The 16865-nt window shown below is 41.6% G+C and overlaps 1 protein-coding gene and 1 pseudogene across 2 annotated transcripts in view; both read right to left on the reverse strand.

Moving 5' to 3' along the window:
• The window catches only part of IQCF1 (IQ motif containing F1), a 188640-nt gene that overhangs the window by 3565 nt on the left and 168210 nt on the right, over positions 1 to 16865 (reverse strand). The gene's annotated exons all lie outside the window — the stretch shown is intronic.
• Positions 7858 to 8866, reverse strand: LOC142863469 (ras-related GTP-binding protein D-like; annotated as a pseudogene).

Genomic DNA, 16865 nt, shown 5'->3' on the forward strand with positions numbered 1-16865 from the left:
CATATCAAGACTTCTTATAAAGTTATAGTAATCAAGTGAGTGTGGTATAAGGAAAGACAAACAGATCGATGAAACAGAATAGAAAAGCTAGGAAAAGACTTACACTTATATAGTCTACGATTTTTTTTAATGTACCAAGATAATTCAATGCAAAAAGGAAAAGTATCTTTCTTTCTTTCTTCTTTCTTTCTTTCTTTCTTTCTTTCTTTCTTTCTTTCTTTCTTTCTTTCTTTCTTTCTTTCTTTCTTTCTTTCTTTCTTTCTTTCTTTCGACAGGGCCTCACTCCGTCACCCAAGCTGGAGTGCAGTGGCATCATTATAGCTCATTGTAACCTCAAACTTCTAGATCCAAGTGATCTTTCTGCCTCAGCCTCGCAAGGAGCTGGGACAACAAACACACACCAGCTAATTTTTTTTAATTTTTTTTTTTTTTTTGTAGGTCTTACGATGTTGCTCAGACTGGTCTCAAACTTCTAGGCTCAAGCGATCCTCCCGCCTCAGCCTCCCAAAATGCTAGGATTACAGGTATGAGCCACCACACCTTGCCTGAATTTTTCAATTTAAAAAAAACATCTTGACCCCTAACACCATAGATTTAATTCAAGATAAATTCAAAAAACTTAATTCAAGATAAATCGTAGCCTAAAAAAGCTGAACAAAAGCTAAAACTATAAAGCTTCTAGAAGAAATCTTACAAGAATTATTTTGTGACCTTGGAGTTGACAAAAATTTCTTAGGGTACAGAAAACACTAAGTATAAAATATTGATAAATTGAACTTTGTCCAAATTAAAACCTTCTGTTCATCCAAAGACAGCACTTAAGCTACAGGCTGAGAGATAAAATATTCACAATACATATATCTGGCAAAGAACTCATATTCAGATTATAAGAATTTCTACAACTCGACAACAAAAAGACAAACAACCCAATAAAAATGGGCAAAAGACTTAAACGAATAGCTTGTAAAAGAAGATATCCAAATGGCCACTATACACATGAAAAGTTGCTCAACATCATTAGTCATTAGGGAAAGACAAATTAACCACTTTGGTACGGCGCTCACCGGCCGCGAAACCGTGCCCACAGCCGCACTCACAGTCCGCACGGTGGTGTGTTCTGTGCATTGCTGACGAGTCCGTTTTGCTCTTGTGTGATGAGGAAAGCTTTAAAGCACTGAAAGCTTGTTTTCCTTTACAGGCAGCTTTACTTGTAATGTAAATCAGAATAGGTAACATATACATATATGTTTTCGGTATGTTATTTTTAAATGTTCACAATTTTATTTTGATAAATGAAAAATTAGAAAAGTCATATCACGGCTGTTGGCTAAAGTTGCTGTGCGTGTTCATCTGTGGCTGTCGACTATAGTCGACGCTGGTACCAAAGTGGTTAAACCACAATGGGATACTTTATGATAGCTAAAATGAAAGGAAAAAACCTGAGAATGCCAAATGTTGGCAAGGATGTAGAGCAAATGGAACTCTCATATATTTTGGTGATACAACTAATTAGGAAATTTGGCTATTTCATTTTTCTTTTTTTTCTCAATTAAAGATGTATACAGGAATGTTCATAGTGTTATATGCATAATAGTCAAACGCTGGAAACAAATCAAAGATCTATAAATAGGATAATGGATAAATAAATTGTGGTATATTCATAAAATGAAATACCACTGAACAATAAAAAGTGAAGAACTAATGATACATGTAATGACATGGATAAATCTTATAGACATTATGTTCAGCAAAAAAAAAAAAAGCTGCCAGACCCAAAATAGAACATACTGTATAATTCCATTTATAGGAAGTTTTAAAACATGCAAAACTAATGTATCATGAAAGAAATCAGAACAGTGGTTGCCTCTAGGAGTTGAGATTGATTGGCAAGGGGCACAAAGGAACTGCTGGGGCAATAGGAATGTTCTATATCTTGATGAGGAGTAAATTGTGTGATACATACATTTCTCAAAACTCATTTAACTGCACATTTAAGATTTCTTAATTTCACTGTATATAAATTATACTTTGATTTTTTTAATGAAGGTGAAATAAAGACATTTTCTCAAAAACAAAAGCTGAGAGAATTTATCGCCAGTAGACTCACATTATAAGAATGCTAAAGGAAGATCCCAGATGAAAGCTCAGAGCAATAGGTAGGAAAGAAAGCCCCAGGAGAAATAATTATGTGGACAAATAGAAAAGATCATCTTTCCAAGTTTCTTTAAAATACTATTAGGTCTGGGTGTGGCTCAAGCCTGTAATCTCAGCACTTTGGGAGGCTGAGGAAGCAGGATCACTGAAGCCCAGGAATTTGAGACTAGCCTTGGCAACATAGCAAGACCCTGCCTCTACAAAAAATAAAAAATTAGCCAGGTGTGGTGGTGTGAGCCTGTAGTCCCGGCCTCTCAGGAGGTTGAGGCAGGAGGATCACTTTAGCCCAGGAATTTGAGGTTGCAGTGAACTGTGATGACTCTATTGCACTCTAGCCTAGGTAACAGCAAGACCTGATCTCAAAAAAAGAAAATACTATTGAGCCCAATGCTAGCAAGATGAAGTGCACTATAGCCAATCTTTCCTAATGATTACAACTAAAAACTCTGAACAGAATACAAAATCAACTAGACTCTGAAAAGTAAACAATAACAGGCAGATTGGGGAAGAAAGGCAAAATTCGAAGAACTTATCAATTTCAGTTTCCAGGTCAAAGTCAAGGGCCTGCGGGGCGTGGTGGCTCACGCCTGTAATCCTAGCACTCTGGGAGGCTGAGGCAGGCAGATTGTTTGAGCTCAGGAGTTCGAGACCAATCTGAGCAAGAGTGACACTCTGTCTCTACTAAAAAAAGATAGAAAGAAATTAATTGGACAACTAAAAATATATAGGAAAAAAATTAGCCAGGCATGGTGGTGCATGCCTTGTAGTCCTAGCTACTTGGGAGGCTGAGGCAGGATTGTTTGAGCCCAGGAATTTGAGGTTGCTGTGAGCTAGGCTGACGCCATGGCACTCTAGCCCTGGCAACAGAGTGAGACTCTGTCTCAAAAAAAAAAAAAAAGTCAAGGGCAGACCAAAATGCAGAACTGCACAAATGTGGACAGCAAATAATCCAAAAGAAAGCCCTTATTTTTGACCAGAGGATCAGAAAAAGATACCTCCTCAAGCTAAAGAATACAGCCAGCATGCTCTTTCTTCTTTTTCTTCTTTCCTGTTTTTCTCTTGGCCCTACCCCACGGCCAGGCCCAGTCACAGAGCTGCACCGCCACAGTGGCGGCGCTATGGAAAACCATCTCTCTGGCTAGAGGAAAGGTACAAAGGGATACTTGCAGTCTGAAAGAAATTTTTTCTCTCTCATTTCTCTTGCCACCTCACTGAGCTGAAGGCAGCTTTAGTCACATGGAACTGTAAAACAGTGTGGGGGTCTAAAACTCTGAGACAAACCCATATTTCTGGCTAGAGGAACCAAGAACATCCCTATGAACTAGGAAGAGGAGGAAATCCCAGAAAGAAGAGGGAAAAGAATCCCTAATTCTGTGTATAACCGACACAAGTCTCAGGCTCACACCTGAGTTGCTCATCCTTTGAAAAATAAACTACAATGTAAACCACTGCCAAGTCCCAGACTAAACCCCAAGTAGCACATGCACGGGGCAGACCCAAAGAGCTTATAAAAGGCTTTGAAAACTGACCTAATGCTGGAATCATTATCCCAAGAAAGCAAGGCAAAGCCTGTGGTCTTAACCTAATTGGTTTGATTGTCTGCTAAAACAAAAACTAAACAGTCTCCAGAGACATAATATTTTAAATGTCCAGGATACAATCCAAAATTACTCAACATATGAACAGCCGAGAAAATTTTGTTAATTTTCAAGGAAAAAGACAATCAAGTAACCCAGGTGTTGGAAGTATCAAAGACTGTAAAGCCACTATTACAACCACTATTCAGGAGGTAAAACTGAACCCTTTTTAAATGAATGGAGGATAGGAGTTCTTAGCAGAGAAATCAAAGCAAAATAAAAAATAAGCAAATGGAAATTTTAGAACTGTGAAATTACAATGTATGAAATAAAGAATTTACTGACAGGCTCACTGAGAGAATATAGATGATGGAGAAATCAGTCAGTGAACTGGAATCTAGAGTCATAGAAATTAGCTAATCTGAACAACAGAGAAATAGAAGATTGGAAAACATAATCAACAGAACCTCAGTGAACTGTGGAACAATATCAAAAGGTCTAATGTTCGTGTTATTGGAGACGCAGAAAGAAAGGAGAAAGAAACTGGTGCAGAAAAACTGTTTGAAGAAATAATGACTAAAAACTTCCCAAATTTGGTAAAAGCAATAAGTTTACAGATTTAAGAATCTCAGCAATCACCAAAAAAGATATACTCGAAGAAAACCATACTCAGATGCATCATAATTAAGCTGTCGAAAACCAAACATTAAAAAATCTTAAAAGCAGCCAGAAAAAAATGATGGATAACTTATAGGGGAACAATAATTCAAATGGGCAGAGGAGGGGACGGGTATATTCACCTAGTGGGTGTGGTGTGCACTGTCCAGGGGACAGACACACTTGTCGCTCTGACTCAGGCAGTGCAAAGGCAACATATGTAACCTAAATCTTGTACCCCCTTAATGTTCTGGATTAATAAAAAAAAATGATTCAGGCCAGGCGGGGTGGCTCACGCCTGTAATCCTAGCACTCTGGGAGGCCGAGGCGGGCTGATTGCTCGAGGTCGGGAGTTCAAAACCAGCTTGAGCAAGATCCCATCTCTACTAAAAATAGAAAGAAATGAACCAACTAAAAATATATATACAAAAAATTAGCCAGGCCGGGCGCTGTGGCTCACGCCTGTAATCCTAGCTCTTGGGAGGCCGAGACGGGCGGATTGCTCAAGGTCAGGAGTTCAAAACCAGCCTGAGCAAGAGCGAGACCCCGTCTCTACTATAAATAGAAAGAAATTAATTGGCCAACTGATATATATATAAAAAATTAGCCGGGCATGGTGGCGCATGCCTGTAGTCCCAGCTACTCGGGAGGCTGAGGCAGGAGGATCGCTTGAGCCCAGGAGTTTGAGGTTGCTGTGAGCTAGGCTGACGCCACGGCACTCACTCTAGCCTGGACAACAAAGTGAGACTCTGTCTCAAAAAAAAAAAAAAAAAAAATTAGCCAGGCATGGTGGCACATGCCTGTAGTCCCAGCTACTTGGGAGGCTGAGGCAGAAGGATTGCTTGAGCCAGGAGTTTGAGGTTGCTGTGAGCTAGGCTGATGTCACGGCACTCACTCGAGCCTGGGCAACAGAGTGAGACTCTGTCTCAAAAGAAAAAAAAAAATGATTCAAATGACTGTGGATTTTTCCTCAGAAACCATGGAGACTAGAAGACAGTGGGAACAACATCTTTTTTTTTTTTTTTCAAGTTGAATGCATACCATACTTTAATAATCAAGACAGTTCAGCTGTTTTTCTGGCGTAAGTTTCACACAGAGTTGACAACCCATACATAACAATATTGCTGTGATTTCAGTCACTTTTTATTTAGGGGGCCAAAATATATTATGTTCAGAAAATAACACTGTTTGTGAATATCAACCAGTTTTTGATTTATATTCCTTCAAAAACATATGCTGTAATTCCAATACCACAGACTTGAGAAACTGAACACTTAGATATTAACTCCTGTATCTTTCTTTAATTAAGGGTCATTGCCAAACTTACAAGGTTTGAGGCAGTCATCTATGCTAGCGCGTGATTAATCAAAGAGTACACTTGCTACCATGAACTTGGGTCCTATGTCATAGGATTATTTTTGCCTTTCCCCCAAAGAATCACTTGCTCTTGAAGTAATAGCTTTTTAAGGCACATTTTAACAAAAACTAGTCATATACCCAGCTTAAAAATGGAGGATCTACCTGGTTATAAGAATATATATACCTAAGTAATCTGTGATTTATCAGATAGGCAAGTGTTTCTATCTTGACGATAAAATCGTATTAGAAAATTGATTATTTGCTATACAAAGAGAAACATTTTGTAAAAAATATTAGAGAATTAGACTTATAAGAATAACTCCTAAGTGCCAGGCTTGTTGGCAAAGGTCCAACAGGGTACAGCTCTGGAAACCAGGGAACCCTGGGTGCCTAATTATCCAGGCTTCTGAGTAGGAAGCCTGAAGAAGGGACTTAGGGCACCTTAATGTTTTTAGAAATCTCCTTTTGAAATGCAAAGACTCAAACCGTCAACCCCAATCAGATACCATCTTAAATTTCAGTTATCAGCTTCAAAGGAATAGGACAGGGAGAGGGAGAGGGAAGAGAAGGGACAGAAAGAAGCCATTGGTAGAAGTGGGATAGGTTTGAGGACAAGTTGCTTTAGGGATTTATATATTTTGCTTGGACCACCTTTGATATCCCAGGAGGCTCTGCTTTGAAAAATAATTATTTTCTAATGTCTTACAAACATGCCTTTGGGGGCTAACCTTTTTGATGGACACAGAATTACCTACTTGGAATGATGTGCTGTAGGGGTAGATTTAGTTCTCTTAATTTCCTGCTAGTCTAAAGTAAACATCGAGTAAAGGAATTTCATAGAAACCATTACACAGTTAATTGTAATGCCTCCGGCCCTCTTCCCACTTCCCACCATTAGGGGCTTTCATAATGGCTCTTCAGCCTTGCAGAGCACGCTGGTAGCACACTGAGCTCTAGTTCAATCATAAGATGGGAAGAGGTGGAGTACACGGATGAAACCAAAGATGAAAAAGAGACTTGGAAGTATTAAATAACAAATGACACTAACAGCATTAAGCTCCATGGTGGAGATCTGAGGTTTGCTCCATTCACTGAGGTCATGGAACAATAAAAAACTGGTCCTAAAGGAACATTTTCATTGTAGCATGACAACAGGCCATTTCACAGGTGCCAGAATTATATATATATTTGTTAGTCTGCAGTTGCCAATCATATACATTAGGGACAACTTTTGGCCTCTAAAGTTACTTTTGCCCTGCCTGCAAGGTACAGAAAATCCTCTAGAAACCCTGCAATTTAATGACATTTTGATTTCTCTCCAGTGATCAGTGCCATTTTGGAAATCTGGTCCCAAAATTTCTAAAGAATACAGTAAAAAGAAATAATCCACTCTGTATAAAGTGATTATGAAGATATGTGTTGAGGTAAAGAGCTTCATAAAATCTGTTGAGCAGGGAAGAACAGCCACAGCTATAGAAATTTTTAGGTAAGTCTGGTGCTTAATATATTCTACAAAAACTCCCGTTTACACCCGTTATAAATAGGGGACAGTTTTTATTGCTCCTGGAGCTTACAGCCCCAATCTGTTCCAGCTCCACTGAAAAAATGATTTTTCTCAACAATTGGTAGCAAAGATTCCCACATTTACAAAAAGTCATTCCCAATGCATCACTTTCTGATTAATTCCTGATTGCCATATAGATATGGACTACAGTATGCATGTCCTTGACACCAAGTACAGAAAAAGCTTAGAAAAGTCATTTTATCAAAGTTCAGTTCATTGTGAAAAAAAACATGAAAAAGTGCAAAATATGTACAGTTCCTGGCAGTACTCACATGGGAGTTTTCTGACTAAGGATCGTAAAAGTTTACATTTGTGTAATGAAAGTACAGTGGATTTCACTTCATTGTTAACATACAAGTTTTTGCTTCAGAGTGCTTACTTTATTTAAAAAAGAAAAGATCAAGAGGGTTGCAGGAATTTTTTTTTTTTTTTTTACAACAAATCCATGTTATGTGTCCCAATCTCCTTCTTCCTCTTCCTTTAGTGCAACATGGCGCAGCAGCCTCATCAAAAAGTCTGATTTCAAAGATGTTCCTGAAACCTCATCTACAGCAGCACTCTCTGGGTCTCATTAGGGGCAGCTCCTTGTTTCTTCTGCAGCCGATTCTGAACTTTTTGAAATTTCACTACTTTCATCCTCACCTCAAAAACTTCATGGATGGCCTTCCGAAAGCAATGAAAATTATACTTAATAAGCCCTTTTCTTTCAAAGCTTTCCTCTCTGACAAAGCAAACGAGGCCAGGAACTTTGTCACCTCTTTTAAATAAAGAACTGTTGTATTATTCAGCTTTATAATGGCTGTTGAGTCCTTGTCATAGGGGGTTCCTGCTCCATCTTCTTTGAGACCGTAAATACAAAAGATGCCGATAACCACATCTATCATATCACAGCAGAGCTCATAGGTTTGCATATCCACCGGAGTACTATCAGTTGCAATATAAATTTTACTGACCACATCAAATAGAAATAAATGCCTTTTCAATTCCAGAATTTGAGATAAAGATGTTTAGCAAATTCTCCAGAGTTGGGAGTTATGGAATCAGTTTCTGAACCACTTTGCTAAAAGCTTTAAATATTGAATGATCATATATACTTGTCAGATAAAAGCTGAGGTGAATTTTTTCTAATCCAGTATCTACAAGGTTGTTGTTTGCCCTCTGGTGAATATCTCTTTGGGTTTCAATTTTGTGGTCATCTGACAGACCATCCACTTTATGAATAAACACCTCGAAGTTGATGTCAGTATTCACTTTGTAGGCCCTGGTCACCGTGAGGTGCAGCCTGGCCAGGGCTTCCATGTAATCATCCTGGGAGTCGACAAATATGAGTGCTCCTGTTCCCCTGAAGATCATAGTCAAAGGTAGGGTCAAAAAAGTCAATCTGTCCCGGGAAGTCCCAAATCTGAAAATTGACAAAGGAGCTGTTGGATGTGTCTTCCCGGCAAATCTTGTTAGTGCTCTCCTGGAACAGGGTTTTGGTGGGATACATTTTGTGAAAGACGACTTTCTGGATGGACGACTTGCCGCTTCTCCTCAGCCCCATGAGCAGGATTCTTGGCTTCACCTCTGTGCTGAAGGGATCGCTGAAATCCAGAACTCCCTCCCCCATCCCGCCATCCGGATCGGCCGGAACATCTTTAAAATGCTTGAAGAGAAGAACTGTCACCCAGAATTCTATATTCATCAAAAATATCTTTTCAAAATAATGGTGATATAAAGACATTCTCAAATGAAGGAAATAAGAGAATTCATTGCTAGCAGACCTGGTCTGTTTTTTTGGTTTTTTTTTTTTTTTTTTTTTTTTTTTTATTTATTTATTTATTTATTTATTTTATGAGACAGAGTCTCACTTTGTTGCCCAGGCTAGAGTGAGTGCCGTGGCGTCAGCCTAGCTCACAGCAACCTCAAACTCCTGGGCTCAAGCGATCCTCCTGCCTCAGCCTCCCGAATAGCTGGGACTACAGGCACACGCCACCATGCCAGGCTAATTTTTTCTATATATGTTAGTTGGCCAATTAATTTCTTTCTATTTATAGTAGAGACGAGGTCTCGCTCTTGCTCAGGCTGGTTTCGAACTCCTGACCTCAAGCGATCCGCCCGCCTCGGCCTCCCAGAGTGCTAGGATTACAGGCGTGAGCCACCGCGCCCGGCCTGTTTTTTTTTATTGAGACAGAGTCTCACTCTGTTGCCCTGGCTAGAGTGCCGTGGTGTCAGCTTAGCTCACAGCAACCTCAAACTCCTGGGCTCAAGCGATCCTCCTGCTTCAGCCTCCAGAGTAGCTGGGACTACAAGCATGTGCCACCATGCCTGGCTAATTTTTTCTATATAGTTTTAGTTGGCCAATTAATTTATTTCTATTTTTAGTAGAGACAGGGTCTCACTCTTGCTCAGGCTGGTTTTGAACTCCTGACCTTGAGCGATCTACCCGCCTTGGCCTCTTAGAGGGCTAGGATTACAGGTGTGAGCCACCGCGCTGACCTGCTCTTAAAGAAATGCTAACAGAAGTTCTTCAGGAAGAAGAGAAATAATACCAGAGGGAAACTTGAAAAAAAATCAATCAATATAATCCATTGTATAAAAAGATTTAAAAAAAACGCACATGATTATATCAATTGATTCTAAAAAGAATTTGACAAAATTCAACATCAATAAATGACAAAAACTCAGCAGACTAGGAATTGCAAATTATTAATACTTCCTTAACAGGACTTCTACAAATAACTAACAGATTAATAATTCTTAATGGCGAAAAACTAAATGTTCATCCTTACAATAGGGAGCAAGACAATAAGTTAACTCTCACCACTGGTATTGAATATTTTATTGGAAGTCTCAGTGCAACAAGACATGAAAAAGAAATAAAATACATATGAATTCAAAAAGAAGAAATAAAGTGTATTTTCAGAGGATTATCTATATAGAAAATTACAAGGAATCTACGAAAAGCCCCTAGAACTTAGTGAGTTTATCAAGATTAAAAGATACAAGGTTAACATACAAAATGTAATCATATGTCTACAAACTAGTAATGAATGGTTGGGAACCAAAATTATAAACACTGTCATTTACAATAGCTCTAAAAAATTTAATCCTTCAATATAAATCTAATAAAACATGGGCAGAGTATGTATTCTGAAATCCATAAAATGCTGATGAGCAAAATAAAAAAGACATAGATAAACAGAAATATATATCATGATTATTGATTGGAAAATTCAACATAACTAAATGTTCCCCAGATTGGTCCATGAATTAAATGTCATTTGAATCAAAATCCCAGCAGAATTTTAGAATAGACAAGCTGATTCTGAAATTTATATAGAAAAGGAAAGGAACTGGAATAGCCAAAACAATTTTGAAAAAAAAGTTGGAGAAGTCACGTAACTCAATTTTAAGACTTACTATAAAGCTATAGTAGCTATAGTAATCAAGATGATATGCATTAGTGATGCATTAGAAACACAAATGGATAGAGAGTCTAGAAATAGATCCCCACAGATATGACTAATTGCTCTTTTTTTTAAAGAAAGATGTGAAGGCAATTTAATATAGAAAAGGGTAGTCTTTGTTTAAAAAAAAAATGATGTTGGAACAATTGTAAAGAGAGAGAGAGCGAAACTTCAGCCTAAACCTCCTACCTTATAAAAAATTAATTCAAAATGAAACATAGGGCCGGGCTTGGTGGCTCACGCCTGTAATCCTAGCACTCTGGGAGGCCGAGGCGGGCGGATCACTCAAGGTCAGGAGTTCAAAACCAGCCTGAGCAAGAGCAAGACCCCGTCTCTATTATAAATAGAAAGAAATTAATTGGCCAACTAATATATATAGAAAAAATTAGCTGGGCATGGTGGCACATGCCTGTAGTCCCAGCTACTCGGGAGGCTGAGGCAGGAGGATATTTGAGCCCAGGAGTTTGAGGTTGCTGTGAGCTAGGCTGACGCCACGACACTCACTCTAGCCTGGGCAACAAAGCGAGACTCTGTCTCAAAAAAAAAAAAAAAAAATGAAACATAGTTTAAAGGTAAAACCAAAAACTTTAAGAAGAAAACAAGAGAAAACTTTCCTAATGTTGGGCTAAGCAAAGAGCTCTTAGATATGACCCAAGAGCATTACTCCAAAAGAAAAAAATAATAAATTTGACTTCAAATATAAGACCTTTTTCATCCCTGCAAGGTCTGAGAAAAAAAATCAATAAAACTTTTACTCAGTGAAAGACACTGTTAACAAAATGGAAAAGTAAGCCACAGAATTGGAGAAAATATGCAAATCACATTCTAGAAAGGACTGTATCAAGACTAAATCAAAAACTCTCAAAATTTAATAAATAATACATGAACAACCCAAATAAAAATGGACAAAACACTTGAAAAAACACTTCACCAAAGAGGATATAAGGATAGCAAATAAATTCCTGGAAAGATGTTCAACATCATTAGCCATTGCGAAAATGCAAATTAAAACAGCAATGAGATGTCACTATACCCCTATTAGAACTCCTAAAATAAAAAATCCTGACAACACCAAGAGCTGGCAAGAATAATGAGTAAATGGAACGCTCATGTATTGCTGGTTGGAATGAGAAAAATACAGCTACCCTGGAAATGGTCTGGCAGTTTCTTATAAGGTAAACATACACTTGCCATATGACCCACCTATTCCACTTGTGGGTATTTGCCCTAGTGAAATTAAAACTTATGCTCACACAAAAATATGTGCATGAAGGTTCACAGCAGTTTTAATTTTAATAGCCAAAAAACTGGAAACAATCCAAATGTCCTTCAAAGGGTGAATGGATAAACACAAACTGATATACATTCATACAATGGAATATAACTCAGCAAAAAAAAAAAAAAAACAAGCTATTGACACACACAACTTGTACAAACCTCAGAGGCAGTATGCTGAGTAATAGAAGCCAGTCTCAAAAGGTTAGATATTGTATGGTTTCATTTATTTGACATTCTTAAAAGGCCAACAACCTAATATTAAAATGAGCAAAAGATTTGAACAGATACTTTACCAAAGAAAATATACAGATGGAAAATAGCCACATGAAGAGATACCCAACATGATTATCCACCAGGAAACAATAAATTACAACTAAAATGCGATATGACTACATAGTTATTAAAATAGCTAAAATTTAAAATACTGACAATAACAAGTGCTATAAAGGATGTGGAGCAACTAGCACTGTCATAAATTGCTGGTGGGGATAAAAATGGTACAGCTACTCCAGAAAACAGTTTGCCAATTTCTTATAAAGTTACATGTATGAACCAGAAATCTAGCTCCTTGATATTTACCCTAGAGAAATGAAAATTTATGTTCATGCTGCTCTATTCATAATCACCAAAACTTAGAAATAACTCAAGTATTCATCACAATATGACTGATTACAAACTGGGGTCCATCCATGCAATAGAGTACTACTGAGTAATAAGAATGCAAGCTGGGAGTGGTGGCTCACGCCTGTAATCTTAGCGCTCTGAAAGGCTGAGGCAGGAGGATTACTTGAGGTCAGGAGTTCGACACCAGCCTGAGCAAGAGCAAGACCCCCATCTCCACTTAAAATGGAAAAATTAGCAGGGCGTGGTGGTGCATGCCTGTAGTCCCAGCTACTAAGGAGACTGAGACAGGAAAATGGCTTGAACCCAGGAATTTGAGGTTGTTGTGAGCTAGGCTGACACTATGGCACTCATGCCCAGTTGACAGAGTGAGACTTCATCTAAAAAAGAAAGAAAGAAAGAAAGAAAGAAAGAAAGAAAGAAAGAAAGAAAGAAAGAAAGAAAGAAAGAAAGAAAGAAAGAAAGAAAGAAAGAAAGAAGAAGAAGAGAGAGGAGAGGAGAGGAGAGGAGAGGAGAAGAGAAGAGAAGAGAAGAGAAGAGAAGAGAAGAGAAGAGAAGAGAAGAGAAGAGAAGAGAAGAGAAGAGAAAAGAAAAGAAAAGAAAAGGAAAGGGGAAGAAAAATGCAACAATGTGAATGAATTTCAAAGACACTATACTGAGTCAAAGAAACCAGTCTCAAAATGTTGCATACTATATGATCCCATTTATGTGACATTCTCAAAAAGACAGATCAGTGCCTGGTAGGGGTTAGCAATGGGCAAGTTTTGACTAAAAAGTGGCACCACAGGGAGTTTCTTAGGGTGACACACTGATCTATATCTTGGTTGTGATGATGATTATGTGAATCTATACATGTATTGTAATTTGTAATTTACACAACTACACATCCCCCCAAAAAAGTCAATTTTACTATACAATAATTTTTAAAATTTTAAAAGCTTTGTAATCACATCAAACAAGTTTATTTCATGTAAATTTTACACAACTCAAAACAATCAGGGTCCTCTTATTTGGGTCTATGCATTTGAGAAGCAAAGAAATTAATGAAGGTCCCTGCACTCCAAGCACACAGAAAAGATCTCACATTCTGAGTCTAGGGTAAGTAGAAGGCTGGAGCCCAGGAAGGAGGGAGACCCAGACACAGAAGAGGCCCAGGGCTGGGTACTCTCAGATGTGATGAGCCTGGGGGCAGCAGGGTGCTGGCACCTGCAGAGCCACCAGGACCAGCTCAGACTCCAGCCAGGGGCAGGGAAGAGCCACCACAGGGGCTGAGGAGCAAGAGGGGTGACACCATCCAAGGGGGGTTTGGGGGTGTGCTGGGTGAGCCACCTGGTGGGGAGCGTGCTGGGGGAGCCTCCTGGAGGCTGGGCTAAGGGACACAGCACAGGGAGCAAGACACAAGCACCTCAGGACCACTGGGCGACCTCCGGGTGCAGAAGCACCAGCATTCAGGGCCTCTTCCCTTCCTCCACACCACCTCCACCATTCTCCCCTCCTCCACCACAGTCCCCCAGAGGGCCTCAGTAGACCCCTGCAGGGAGGGGTGGAAAGGAGAGAAGAAAGCAGGTCTGGAGAGGGTCCCATTGGGATCAGCCTCTGCATGTGCTCGCACCCACGGCCTGCAGTGGGGGGTGGGGGATGAGCGGGTCTCCTGGGAGTGAGCTGTGCTAAGACGGCCCCTCCCACTGGGCCCTCCCTCAGGCATTTCTTCTGTAGCAGCTCCACCTCCACCCCCAGATAAATGACCCTCATGTGCAGACCCTGGCACAGCTGCCTGCCCTGCAGGACCCAGGGGTTCACTTGGTGGATTCCGCACCCTGAGAAACCCCATGGCCCCTTTCATGCCTCCAAAGCGGTCCTCACCTGATCCCTAGTGGTTCTTACTGGGGAAGGTGGAATTCAGTACTGAGAACTGGACAGCAACCAGACGCACAAGCACTGAAAAGGTAGGGGTGGGGAGGAGAGAGATGAGGCAGGGATGTGGTGACTTAGCAGGGGAGGGGAGGGCAGAGGAGCAGACACGTGGAGAAGAGCTGGCAGCCAACCCCTCCCTGCACCAGCTGCCACCTGTCTTATCACCTCTGCCCAGAGGTTCTGTCCGTACACTTCTCCAGTCAGGAGGCCTGGAAAGTCGATCTTTGAGGAAGATTCTAGGACCCCACATGACCCAGCTGGGCCCCAACACCCCAAGACTGTGAGTGGGGTAGCTGCTCCAAGAGTGCCTACCCTCACTCCTTCCTGGTGCTGCCCCACCGTGGGTGGTGGAGGGCTGGGGCAGGAAGGGAACCCACGTTTGCCCCCTTTGGCGGTTGCTGGAGCTCAGAGCTGCAGCTTTTGCACATGGTCAACGACAGAGTGATTCATAGCGTCTCATTCATTGGCATGCCTTGTGGCTTATTCAGGGTGTGGGGACACTTCGAATATGTCCCCCCGCCAGCACCCCTCTCCCTCCTCCCTGCATCCTCATCTCATCTTCAAACTGTGTCTAACTTGTTAGTCTGCTACTAGTCAAGAACCATTCTGGAGCAAGTGAGAAAAACTTGAATTGCCTCAAAAGGGGACTGGCCAGCAGATGTACAGCCGAGTGATATTGTCCTGGGTCGTTCTCACTCTCATGCTCTCTCTGTCCTTTTCCCAGCAGATTCCCCGCAACCTGGTGGCAGAATGGCTGCCCACAGCTCCCACCGCATCCTCACAGAGCTACTTCTCTCGTAGCTCCAAATTAAAATCCCAAAGCTGATTCCCGCTGAATTAACAAGATTCATGTGCCCACCCCCAAAATGATCACCAGAACTATAGGAATTTGATAATGCAATAGGCTGGGGAGAGGTCCCACACTCACCCCTGCACGGGGGTGGTCCGCCCCACAACCGCATGGCTTCCCAGGTGTTACCAAACAGCACTGCCTGCTCAGCTTCCCCATGTCTACCAGACACTGCAAAGGCCACACGTCCTCCACCGAGCCCTCGCCCCTCCCATCCTTCTCCCCCACCTGGGCCTCCTCATCTCAGCAAACATCACCACAGCCCACTGCTCTCCTACATCCCACCACCCACCTGTAGGCAAGACCTACCCTCGCTACCTCCGTGCACACAGCGCCAGCTCAGCGTCACGTGCCCCCTGCTGCCGCCATCCTCTCACTCCACCTTCATCTCTTACCTGCTACTGCTGGCTCTTCCCAGCCGGCCTCCCTTCTTCCCCCAAGCCCCTGCCCTTAGTCAACTCCCCACATAGCAGCCAGAGTTGTTTCTCTTTTTAATGTGAACCAGAGCCTATCACTGATCTCCAACCTCGAATGACTTCCCACTGCATTTGAATGAAATCCCAGGGCCTTCCCATCACACTGAGGCCCCAGCTGAACTGGCCCTGTGACCACTCCAGCTCACTCCCTGCCCTCCCACCACCTGCACCAGCCACTCCTCTGCTTCTCTCATCCTTGGGCCTTTGCACCGCCTATTGTGAGTCTGGGGATGCTTTTCCTCCAGATCTTCCCATCACTCGGGTCTCACTCAATGTCACTTCTCCAGAGACCCTACAGACCACTTGCCCCAGTCCCTGTCCTCTGACTTGTGGGGCGCGGTGTCAACGCCATTACAAGTTGGCGCCTGTTTCCGGCTTTGCCTAGAGCAGCTAACAAGTTCAGCGCACGCGCAATTGTCGGTTGCCCTGTGGCGCGAGAATGCAAACGAAGGGTCCTGCTATGGACTAATGCTTTGGTGGCTCGACAGCTGAGCGGCCTATCCCAGCTTAGGGGTTGTGCTTCTAGGGTATATAGCAGCCTGCGCGCTGCCGGGCTGGGTCTTCCGCATCATGTAAGTCTAAAGGGAACCCCATTAAAGCACGGTCAGAAGAACTCCGGTTGCCGCGTCTTCCTTGCTGGCGAGGCGGGCGCGACACTGACTCTGCTTTATCTCTTCATAACTGTCACCTACACCGGCATTACATGTGTGTTTACATGGGTGTTTGGTTGGTTGGGGGTTTTTTTGGAGACAGTCTCGCTCTGTTACCCAGCTAGAGTGCAGTGGCCTCGTCATAGCTCACTGTGGCTTTCAACTCCTGGGCTCAAGCAATCCTTCTGTCTCAGCCTCCAGATTAGCCAAGACTACAGGTGTGGCCACCAGGCTTGGCTAATTTTTTCAATTTTTTTTTTTTTTTTTTTTTTTCCTGTAGAGATGAGGTCTTGCTCTTGCTCAGGCTGGTCTCAAA

This window comes from Microcebus murinus, chromosome 1, assembly GCF_040939455.1.
Source record: "Microcebus murinus isolate Inina chromosome 1, M.murinus_Inina_mat1.0, whole genome shotgun sequence".
Taxonomy (NCBI): Eukaryota; Metazoa; Chordata; class Mammalia; order Primates; family Cheirogaleidae; genus Microcebus; species Microcebus murinus.